The following is a 12,737-nucleotide window of genomic DNA, read 5'->3' as shown; positions in this document are numbered from 1 at the left end:
CAGATTGGGCACTCAGCAGTGGCCATAGCCAGGTCAGCTTTAGTGAATGGGTGTCCATGTTGCTGTGCCCACACATAACTTCCATCCCTGCCACCATGGCCACTTGGTTCATGAGCCCATTAGACCATGACATGTGTGGCTGGAAAAAGAAGCTGACTGGAATCCACAAAATGACTCATATGCACTTGATTACTAAAATTCTCCTCTGCTGAGGTCACCCTTTTGTTGAACATTCATATAAAACATAAATATGCTCATGGCTTTTGTCCATTCAGAGAGTTCTATCTGTATACTTCATCCACAAATTTTCTTGTCATCGGTTTGCAAGTCATGTTCCTTCTAAGTCCATGACTATCCAGCAAAACTATTGGTCACAGTCCATGAGTCAGTATATCATCATATGTCTGGCTATTTCTCCTTCCAAGCAAAATGAACAATCAGGTGCACTCTCAAAGTTCTGGCCATTAGGAGGACTTCTCCTTCACCACTCTCCTTTTCCTCTGTCAATTGATCATAGAGAACTCCCCGTGAGGCCATAGGTACAAGCTGGGAGAGAGAAAGCAGTGTAGCAGGAGCGGGAAACATGGGCATTTGGGCCACTTCATGCAACATACTCAAGTTACATTGGGCCTGCTCAGGCCCAATCACACTCCTTCTGTTTGATGAAGGATGCCCAAGTTTATGGCTTGGTTGGTCAGATAACACCCAGTTCATGGTATGCAGCTCAGGTTCCATCATAACTTAGTGATCCACAGTCAAGCATTTGGACCCTACTAAGGCCATATAATAGGCCAAGAGCTGTTTCTCAAAAGGAGAGTAGTTACCTATGGAGGATGGCAGGGCTTTGTTCCAAAATCCTAAAGACCTGTCTGTTAATCACCTATAGGAGACTGCCGAAGCCTCCAAACAGCACCCTTCTCTGCCACTGAAACTTCAAGTACCATTGGATCTGCTGAATCCTATGGCCCAAGTGGCAGAGCAACTTGCACAGCATGTGGGACCAGTTGCAGAGCCTTCTCCTGTCCTAATTACCGCTCAAAACTAGCAGCTTTTTGGGTCAATTGGTACGTGGGCCAGAGTAGTACACCCAAATGAAGAGTATGTTGTCTCCAAAATCTAAAGAGGATCTCTTAATTCTAGGAGAGGCCAAATGCAGCATCTTATCCTTCACCTTAGAAGAGCTATCTTGATATGCCCCACACCAACTGGACCCCTAGAAATTTCACTGAGGTTGAAGGTCCCTGAATTTTTGTTGGATTTATTTCCCACCCTCTGACACACAAATGTCTTACCAATTAGTGTACAGTTGTTGCTACTTATCAGCATAATGTCATCCAATCAGCATAATGTCATCAATATAATGGGCAAGTGTGATGTCTTGTGGAAGGAAAGGCTATCACATTCATTCAAACTAAAATGTAACATAGGGCTGGAGAGCCAATATACACCTAAGATAGCACTGGAAAGGTGTATCGATGGCCTTGCTAGCTGAAAGCAAACTGCTTCTGGTGGTCCTATTGACAGTGATGGAGGAAAAAATCATTTGAAAGATAAATAGCTGCATATCAGGTATCAGGGGATGGATTAATTTCTTCAAACAATAAAACCAGAACTTGGGATAGCAGCTGCCACTGGAGTCACCATGTGGTTAAGCTTGTGATGATCCACTCTCATTCTTCAAGATGCATCTGTCTTCTGTACAGGCCAAATAGGCAAATTGATTGGGGGTATGGTGGGAATCACTACTCCTGTATCCTTCAAGACCTAATGGTGGCACTAATCACTGTTATCCCTCCCAGAATGCAGTATTGCTTTTGGTTTAATATGTAGGTAAAGACAGTTCTAAGGGCTTCCAATTGGCCTTTACCACCACAATAGCTCTCACTCCACAGTTCAGGGAACTCATATGGGGTTTCTGTCAGCAGTTGGTATCTATTTCTAATTATGCATTCAGGAACTGGAGAGATAATCACAGAATGGGTTTGGGAATCCACTGGACCCACTATGATATGGACCTGAACTGATAACTTGACTTCCACAGGCTCCTACTCTGACAGGTGGGCCACAGTGATGTTTTGGGTCTCCTGAAATTAGTGTTGATCCACAGCCAGTGTCCATTAGTTCCCCAAATGCCTAATTATTTCTTTTTCTCTAATATAGTTACCCTTGTAAAAGGCCATGTCCCTTTGCGGAAGGCTGGGGAAAAAGAGTAACAGTATAAAATTTTGGCAGTATACCAGAGTTCTTCCTCAAGAGGACCAAGCTTCCCCTTCATTCAATAGGCTCTGGGTCTGTAAACTGGCTGAAGTCTGAGAATTGATTGAGGAGCCATAACTCTTTGTTTTATAATTCAGGTTAGATTTCTGTTCACTTGACTTAGAACTGCGAATATAGATCAACTGAGAATTTAGTAGGCTTCCTATGTTTTTTACTTCTAGAAACACCGTGATCAACTAGCCAATGCCAAAGATCTACTCGAGTCAGCCTATTCTGATTACTGCTTTGAATCTGCTGTCTGTCATGGTCACCATACCCACCTTATTTTTGGAGGTTGGGTGCCACCCTTGGTCCCTGACACCCCAGGATCCAATTACTCACATTGCATTAAGTTTTCCAATTTAGTGACTATAGTTCCCACTTTAAGGTCTGGCCTACAGAGAAGAGCAACCACAGATCTTTTCAAGGATGCCAGGGCTCCTCTCACAAATTTATTTTTTACGGTATTGGTGAAAAGCATGTCTTCTGGACCAACCCAGGGTGGGTGGGTGAGTAGGTCTTAAATGACAAACCCACTCCAAAATTCCAGTCTCCTTCAGGCTTTGAATCTCTTCCTCTAAATTTAACCAACGAAGGTCTAGCATTTATAATCAACTCACTGTGGACCAACTTTGGTCCACATTTCAGCCGGCCAACCAACCAAACAAATTGTTAGAGCCCTTTCTGCTTTTGCAAACTACAATATTAAATGCAGAATCTCTGCTTAGTGAGCCCAAATTTATATCAATCAATTCAGCCTGTTCCACCTTATGTTCTTTCCACTATTATTCCACACCCTTAGTATTTGTTCCCACACATCTTCACCAAATTTCTGTCTGTATAAATTAGAAAACTCAAGCAGTTCTTTTAGAATATAGTGTACCTCCTTATGGGTCACACTCTGTACCTCACCTTTAAGGGTCTGCTCAGACTTGAGTCTAGTTATAGGTCTTAAAGCAAAGAGTGGGGGTAGGGTGGGTCTGGGGAGAATCAGCATTGCCAGCATAGCATGGCAACTGCCTCAGAGGAGGCCATTAAAGTTTCCTCAGGCAATGCAGTGTAATCCCCTCAGACAGGAGAGGAGAGACAACTACCAATGGGGCTGTGGAGAACTCTTCCACTGGTAAAAAGAATTTAGCAGCTAAATGTTCCCAGCTTCATCAGGGTCTTTCCACACATCTCCATTGCAATGGACAGGATAGCACTTTTTCCCAATCAATGCCCTCACTTTAACAGTAGACAGCCTATGATGCTGGGAGTTTGATTTGTGTTGTAATTCAGCTAATTGCAGTCTGAGGTTCTGCATTTGATTTTCAGCAATTTCAGCCCTGGGGGATATAGGAGATAAGGTTTTCCTTCAAGGCACACATAGAAAATTTCAGGTCAATCATGCAGCTTTTGAGCTGGGAATTAGAATCCCTAAACTCATTCTTTTCTTTCCCTACTTTGTCCTTTGACAACAGGAGCAAACAGCCAATCTCATTATATTTAGTAGTTTGTAAAAATATTTGCAACTAATGAATTTTCATTTGTTAAAAATTCAACTGGTGGTTTTTAAATCTTTTAAAATAAAGTTTATCATGAAAATTACATTTTTCCTTTGGTGAAAGGGCCTTCACTAATCCCTACGCATGTTTTGTTGATATGGATAATCCCTTCTACAGTGTTCTTCAACATTTATTAAAGATTTGAGCTGGATGGTTTTCTTGGAAGCAACAGACTCACTTATTAGTAGATTGGATGGATTTATTTGACTCATTTTATTATTATTTTAAAAGGCTTCCCAGGAAATTCTTTTATTGTCTTTGAATTTTTTATTTAAGAGGAAGAGCAAAACAAACAAACAAAAAGAATTTGGTCAATTTAAGGCTCCCTGCTGTGAAGCACATAAAAGTGACTAGATGCCAGTTTATGAGATTGTTCTTTTCGCAACACTTCTGGCCTGGTTAGAGCACACAAAAGAACCACCTTTTCCATTGCCCTGAAAAAAGGAATTCTTCATGAATATAGTAACTAATTTAAGAACCATAATACAGCTTCATTGTTCATCTGAAATACATGTTCTTCCAAACTTGTCCCTTTTTCAATGAGTAAGAGAGATTATCTTGACAATAAAAGCTTACTGCATAAGTCTGTTTTCTGTTGCTTGTAATAGAATACCTGGAACTGGATGATTTATAAGAAAAGAAACATTTCATATAGTTTTGGAGGCTAATAAATCTGAGGTTGAGGGGGCACATCTGGTGAAAGCGTTCTTCCTGGTGGGGACTCTCTGCAGAGTCCCAAAGTGGCTCAGGGTATCACATGGCAGGAGGGCTGAATGGATTAATGTGCTAGTGCCATTCCTGTGATAACTTATTCATTTATTAATATATTAATCCATGAATAGATTAATCTACTCAAGAGGACAGAGCCCTCATAGTCCAATCACCTCCTGAAGGTTCATCTCTCAACACTGCCACTTTGGGGATCAAGCTTTTACATGAGCTTTGGAGGGGACATTCAGACCACTGCACTTGTAAGACACAAAATTGGTGTATATTTGAATGTTTTTATTTTAAAACTTGAAAATTATTTCTTGGTGGCTGGTTAGCTCACTTGGTTAGAGCGTGGTGCTGGTAATACCAAGGTCCAGTCCAGGGTTTGAACCCTGTACTGACCAACCAGCAAAAAACAAAACAAAACAAAACAAAACAAAAAACCAAGAAGAAGAAAATTATATCTTGACTTATAATTTTTAAATTATTGTTCATTTTAATTTCTCAAGAGCTCTTTCCATGACAGTTAAGCTATTTTATACATTGAAAATTAAGGCTGTGTAGATGTAATATGTGAACTTTGAGGAACTAAGTGTGCTAACTCGATAGAAAAAAGGAGGATAATATGTCCACAACTATATATCAACTAAAAACTGATAACTTCCAAATGTATATTTGCATCTCTAATTGCACAACTGCACCCTGATATATCTATTCAATTTCACAGATATTTCAGACTTAAAATATCTAATTCTGATTCCACCATTCTCCCCGTATCCCTCTCACCTGGTCTTCCCCTATCTGCCCTACTTCATTGATGACACCAACACTCATACAATTCGTCAAGCCCCACCCTACAAAGGTATCCTTTATTCTTCCCATTCTCTCACCACTGTCTGCAAGTCCTGTTGATTCTGCCATGTGCACTGAGACCATTCTGGCTGTGTTCACCTCATAACTCACCTTAACTATTGCAAAAATATGTTTCCCTTCTTTTATTAACTCCCTACAACTGTGACCTTTTTAAAACCTAAAGCAGATCATGTCAGCTCCTGTGTAAAATCTTCTAAAACCTTCTCATCACACGTTGAATGAAATCCAAGCTCTACACCATGGATCACCAGAAATGACACCTGCCTCTCCAACTTTGGCTTTCACCACTCCCCTCTCTGCTGATTAAGATCTGGCACAGAGTCCTCTTTCTGTTCCCGGAGTCCCTGGTATGTGCCTTCCTTAGGGCCTTGGCACTTCCCATTTCCTCTGCCTAGAATGTTCTTGCCCTGGATTTTCACAGCCGGCTGCATCTCATCATTCAGGCCTCCAGTCAGTTACCTTCTCCTCAGAGGGATCGTTTCTGACAATTTCATTTAAAATACTCCCATCACTGTCATGTTATACTTGTTTTCTGCACTGTCCTTATTGTTTTACAAAGTTACCTTGTTTATCCATTTCTTTACTTGTTTACTGTGCCTTTCTTATGTAAGCTTTAGGAGGAGAAACATCTTATCCTTTTTGTTTCAGCATCCTTTTTGCTGCCTGAACAATTCCTAGCATGCAGATGGCCCTTAGTAAACGGGGGATGCTATACTGATATTATGGACATAATAATATAGGACCACTATACAATGCTACATCCTTCTTCCCAAAAATGCTGAGATAACCAGAGTGTGTATGGATCCATCAAGGTGATGTTCTGTGTTTTTGTTGTTGTTGTTGTTGTTGTTGTTGTTGTTGTTGTATCATAAGACTAGCTCTGATACCGCAGTCACAGTGAGTGTGCTGGGCCCAGGGCTCTGGGTTTTAATAAATGTGTTAGTTTGCTACAGCTGCTGTTAACAAAGTACCACCAACTAGGTGGTTTAACAACAGAAATTTACTTTCTCACAGTCTGGAGGCTAGAAGTCTGAGATCAAGGTGTCATCAAGCTTGGATCTTTTGAGACTGTGAGGGAAAATCTGTTCCATGCCTCTCTGCTAGCTCCTGGTGGTTTGCTGGCACTCTTCGGTGTCTCTTGGCTGATCTCAGCCTTTGTATTCACATGGACATTCTCCCTGTGGTTGTGTCTGCCTTCAACTTTCCCTTTTTTTATAAGGACACAAGTCACATCGAATTAGGGGCCCATCTGCTCCAGTATAGCCTCATCTTAACTACCTACATCTGCAAAGACTCTAGTTACAAATAAGGTCGAATTCTGAGGTGTTAGGACTCAACACATATAAATTTTAGGGAGATGTTAACATTCCTGGGAAGCAAGTAGATTTCTTCTGAAGAAAAGTATTGGAACACACAGTGTAAGAAAATGAACCTACTTTAGTTTTATGAAAACATTGGGAGTATTATAGGTGCATTTCTTAAAACATGTTTGTGTTTTATAAATTCATACCGTGTGGTTTAAACATACCAAAAGGAGATTTGTGTTCTGCAGTAATTTTCAGGATAAAAATGTTATTTTGCTCTCCTTCTCTTCAACTTTTTTTGGGGCTACAATGAATTCAGAGCTACTACCCTCATAAATTACACAGAAAAAGAGAAAATGTAGGTATTAATCCCCCCACACAAAAAAGCCTTTCATATCCTATAACTATAAATTAGTCTGATTAGTTTAGCAAATCCAAATGAACATGATAAGCCCCCCACACTAGTTGTAGCTATCGTTCAGCAAACTAGCCAAAGTCCTTTTCCACTTTCAATACAAAAAAAGGGAAAATGAAAAATAAGGCTATTTTGATGGTGTACAGTCAGATATCTAATATTAATACTTAGGAATAATAGTGGGAATAGAAGACAGAGAGGCTGAGACAGTGATAGAAAACTGGGACCCAGGAATAAATAAAGTAAGAAAGGATGGAATCCAAATAGTGACTGGATATGTGTCCTTAAATATCTGCCAAGACCACTTTTCTGATGTGCTTTCTTCTGAGAATTTCTCAATTTAGTCCAACAGTTTATCATTCTAATAACACTATATTCTAATAAATGGAATCTACAGATTTCTGAGAAGACATTCCTCTAACACATGGCTAAGGAAGGAAAACAATACATCTTCAATTTCAGTCTATGTCTTAAGCAGGAATATTTTAATTTCATAATTTCACACATTTTAAATAGGAAGACTGTATTTAGTATTAATTTACCAGGGCAGGCTAACTACTATTGCAAAGAATTATTCCTAAATCTCGGTTAAACATAAGAAATGTTTCCTTATTGGTTACATTACATGAAATGTCGATCAGCCAAAGCCATGCAGTTATTCAGGGGCCAGCATCTTGTTGACCTGGTAGCCTCCCCATCCTCTAAGTCCTCGGAGTCTCTGCAGCTGAGGCAAACGAGTGAGCAAAAGTATCACCTAGGCTGTGTTTATAAGTTGGGCTTTGGAGTGATAAACATCACCCTACTCTCATTCATAGACCACAACTCAGTCACCTGCTTCCACCTCACTGTAAGACAGGCTGCAATCTAAGGTCTACCTCCTATCCTAGGGAGAAAAAGAAAAAGAAGTTTAGCAGCCATCACAGTATCCCTGCCACACATTGAAACAACAGAAATGTTATATCTCTTGTCATTGCAATAGGTAGGAGATTAGACAGATAGATGTACACACAAAAACTGTGCGTGAAGGGGTTCTTAATACATGAACGTCATAAGTGAGATTACAAACAAGATGTTTGCCAAGCTAACAAATTTTCTCAGGTAGTTCAGAAATATTTATGTGCATACAGAAATGTACTGAAAAAGGTGAAAGATCCTTGCCGTTGCTTAAGTTCATGCTTTGATCAGTCTTTTTACTTGAAAATAATACAGATTTTGGGGGGGAATAATTGATAATGCAGGCTTCTAGTTATTTCAGATAAGGCTCTTCTCCAATTTGACCTATTAGTGAAGTTATGTTAGCCTGGGATGTATTGAGATGGTGAAAATCTAGGATGTGCTAATGCTAAGAGCACATATATTGGCACTAGTAAGTAGTTCACCCTACATTTTTCCTTTGTACAACCCTTGTAATTAAGTAAGATGTACATTGTTTTTTGGGGGGAAATACTTTTGTTAATGTCACTGTGTTATTCTCGGCTTGTGTCAGTGAAAAATAATAGGAACCTTATAGCTTATCTAAATGCTGCTTAAAGAAATGAAAAGATCAGAAAAGCTATCCTATGTTAAGGCCTGTTATTATTTCTTGAAAGTCAACAGTAATGCTGGGCCCCTGGAATAAAGGAGTCTTGCAAGATTTTTACTGATACAGGCATTTACATGCAGAATTATGTTGCCATGTGTATTCTAGGCATACAGTCCATATTCCACCTTGACCATGGCCAATTACCAATAGAAAAGTAGCAGAACGGAAGTCTTACCACTTTTCTTGGGAGGTGTCATGCCCCTCTAAGGCATTGCTGGAGAAATTACAGTGCCATAATGAGACTCATAATTCATGTCAGCCCCAAGTCTTTTCATTCATTTATAAATGTTTTAGAGGCCTATGATTCATAATGCCATGAGCTGGTTTTCTTTCAGAAGCGTCATGCTCCCATTAATACCAACCATTCATACTTCTTGTCAAGAGATAAGCCCTGCAGTAATACATCATAAAGTTTAGTGCTTTCCTTTAATTTTTATAGTCAAATTTTTTCTAGGTACTGAGTCAGTGCAAAAGAACAGTTGTTAGAAAAATATCGAATTTCTAGAAAGAAATCAAGAAATCAAGGGAAGATTTCCACACCATCTAAGATGCCATTTTAGAGTTATTCTCCATTATTAATATAACGCACATTTTCTTTATATGTGAGAACTGTTATGCCCTAGGAAGTGGATAAACTTTAATGTTTAATTGAAATGAAATTAAGATGGAACTCTCCATCTAAACTACACAGCTTAGAACAAGGAGTTTTTTGTGCATCAGTCTTATTTTTATATTTTATCTCCATTGTAATAAATAGTGATGTTTACAAGGCCTTTGCATTTTTTTAAACTTCACTCAACAATGTGTTTTTCTAGTTAATTAAAAAGATTAAACATTATTCTATTAAGCAAAACAATTAAAGCCATTCTTAAGATCAGTTGATGTTACATAACATGAAATATATGTTGTCAAAGTGCAGGTAACCCATTCCTTTATCTCTATGGCATTGTCCTTCACTGGCACTATCTTTTCAAAGCCCATTTTGCTGTTCTACTTGGCAAGTCTAATTTGTTATCACCTGAATCACAATATAGCACAGCACTGTGGCACTGCAGACATGGTCTCCCGTTCTATTCCACTCAACAAAATTTATTGGACCTACCTATTGTTGAAAGGTCCATTGAAGGCTCTATCCACTTCTAATTCCAGAGCAGATTCAGACTCAAGCAGAAAGTTATCAACAGCTGTAGAGTCCCCATACAACAAGGCCTACAATTAGGCTCCTCTGCCAGATCTAGAATCCTATTACCTAAAGAGAACTGCTATAGGGTTTCGATCATGGCTTCCTGCTGCCTTGTGTTGTTAAAAGGCAGTCTGGTTCCTCTTCCTGAGTTTTAATCCATTACCTCACTCTGAACATTGGCTTCACATCTGAAGATTCATCTGCCTCAGACTTTCTCCATGATATGGAACCTTATGGCAGACCCAGCTCCAAAACTGGAGTTTTGCTGCCGATGGACAGATTTTCTAATGAAGAACACCTCTCTTGTGAGTCCAGTGTTGGTTACTAACTGGATACTCAACCACTGAGTTGAGGTGATGATGTCAGGCTAATTTTTTCTGAGACACAGAATAAGTGAGTCTGTGGTTTTCTAATCAACTGTCTTTTGGCCATGTGATTAAGGAAGAAGACATTATTTTGTGGACTTTGTGTTTTTCTCCTTCAATATGAGTAAAATTATTTAAAAATTGTACTAAGTGTTTTGGGTACAGGAGAGAAGAGGGTGCAACTGAAAAGAAATATCTGGTTTCACCATGGCATCAGGAAAAAACAATAGTGGGAAAAGAATAGCAGATGGGAAAAGCATGGATTAGAAAGAAAATAGGAAGCAAATTAGAAGTTTGTTTTAGTACCTCTAAATTATCTCCAGTCAATTCTATTTTTTTCTTAAAAACAGAGCAAGTAATTAAGAATTTTATTTTAAAAACCTGACTCAGAGAAAATATGCTAACAAGCAACTTGAGAGATATATAATGCTTAAGATTAAAGTACAGCCTTTACTCTAATTTTATTCTCCTTATGAGTTCACATTTTAGGCTAAGCAATAATGCCCTAAATTCATCCCAACTCTGTTACCATAGTCCACCAATTTAATTTATTTCAGCAGATATCTATTGAGCAGCTACTATAATAAGTAAATGATTAAAGACTTCAGATATTCCAGGAAATTTTCTAAGCATTTTGTATATATTAATCACTTTCCTCAATAATCTCCATGAAGTATTATCATTATTCCCATTTTACATATGAGAATTCTTAGGTACAATAAAGTTAAAGAACTTGCCTAAGTCTATACATTTATTATTTGATAGTGTCAGGATTCAAACCCAGGCAGTTTGTCCACACTTAACACTATAGCCATGTACATGTCACATATGTACATACTAGAAGTTGTCTCAATGGTTCTAGTACTGACAATCAATGATTAAAGAAACAGAGTATATGCATTGTACAACATATGAAAACATGTCCTTATAAATACATGAAGCACAGCTGCTTTACTTGCAGAACTTTTGCAAGTCTGGCAAATAAGGCAAATTTGCATTTCGCATTTCATGGTAGTTTTCATTCATTTTACTCTTCAAACCAGCTCTCTTTCTTGTTATAATAGGGAATGATAAATATATCATACTATTTAGCAGTTTTTAAAAAGTGTGTTCCATGGAACATTTGTCTCCAAATCAAATATTCAGATTCTAGGTTTCCACTCCAAACCTTCTGCAAGAGAATCTGGGGTGGAACCTAGGAATCTGCATTTTTACAAGTTACTGTCATATCTAATGCTTCTAGAGTTTGATTTAGAAACTGCAGTGCTTCCTGGCCAGCTTTCAATTTATCACTTCTGCCTGCTCCAATTTAGACTAATTAGATAGAATATATTAACTTTCCACTCTCTAGTCCTATTATCTATCCAAGAAAAACAACCTCTTTTAAGTGGCTTCCAAACAGTTCTTACAGCCTTGATCTCTGCTATCTAGATCACAAAGTAAAATAAACTCACAAGCTTCTATTCAATCCAAGATTATCCAGTCCCTGATAAATAAAAATATTTCCCTCACTGCCTCAGCAGATATATCATTTATAGTTTCCTCCTTCAAGCATTTTTTAAATGCTTAATTTACCTTGAATCAATTCTTGGCTAAGCACTGACTATAAATATTTTATAGCCTGCTTTCTGCATTTGTCTTAAATCTAGATTTCCCCCCCTAGTGATTCTTCCTAGCAAAACCTTTAAAATTTTTTGAAATGTTTAAAGCATTTTAAGCAGAATAGTTTCCCCAAATTTATTCCCTCGCATTGTATATTTACCCTACCAAAGTAATTTCATTCTCACTCAGGCAAAGAGTTAAAGCTAACTCTGAAGTCAGAGAATGTTACGACCAACAGGGTGTTAAACTATAGCCAGCTTAAGTTTCTCAAAGCAAGCCTTCCTATACATGGTCCATTTGACATAGGTAATAAGTGATGAATGCTAAGATTTCAAACAACTGCTGTGGGGTCAACTGAAGCAGACGTTACAAGTAGAAATATGAAAAGTTACACTGCAAGGACATACTGAGAGACAATGATAAATGATGTAGATTATTTGTGATCTGCCAAGAAAGATCAGAAGGGAAACAGATCTTCCTAGTAGTATTTGCAATTAACATAGGTAATTCCGAAAAGGAGCATTGCTCAAAATCTGAAGCATGACTAAATAAAAAATAGAACTGAGCATGGAGCACCGTTCTTACAATTACTTAGAAAAGAGCACAATATGAGAATATATTTTGCAAGCTGTAAAGCCTGGAAAGGCTTTATTATTATTATTATATTGAAAGAACAAGTAGTCAAATATCAACCTTTTATTTCCATATTGGTCACAGTTCTAATTTCAAGAAATTGTTTTATACCTTTAATTGCATTGAAATATTATAGTTACAAACATTGGTTAAAATAGGGTGATGTTATCATGCACACTTGGAATTCTTTTAGTTAGTGTTTGGAAAGATGGGTAATGAGCTTTAACCTATAGATACAGTGCTGCAAGAGACTTTCTATTGGGTTA

This window comes from Cynocephalus volans, chromosome 6 (assembly GCF_027409185.1).
Source record: "Cynocephalus volans isolate mCynVol1 chromosome 6, mCynVol1.pri, whole genome shotgun sequence".
Classification (NCBI taxonomy): Eukaryota; Metazoa; Chordata; class Mammalia; order Dermoptera; family Cynocephalidae; genus Cynocephalus; species Cynocephalus volans.
This window is presented reverse-complemented; position numbering follows the sequence as displayed.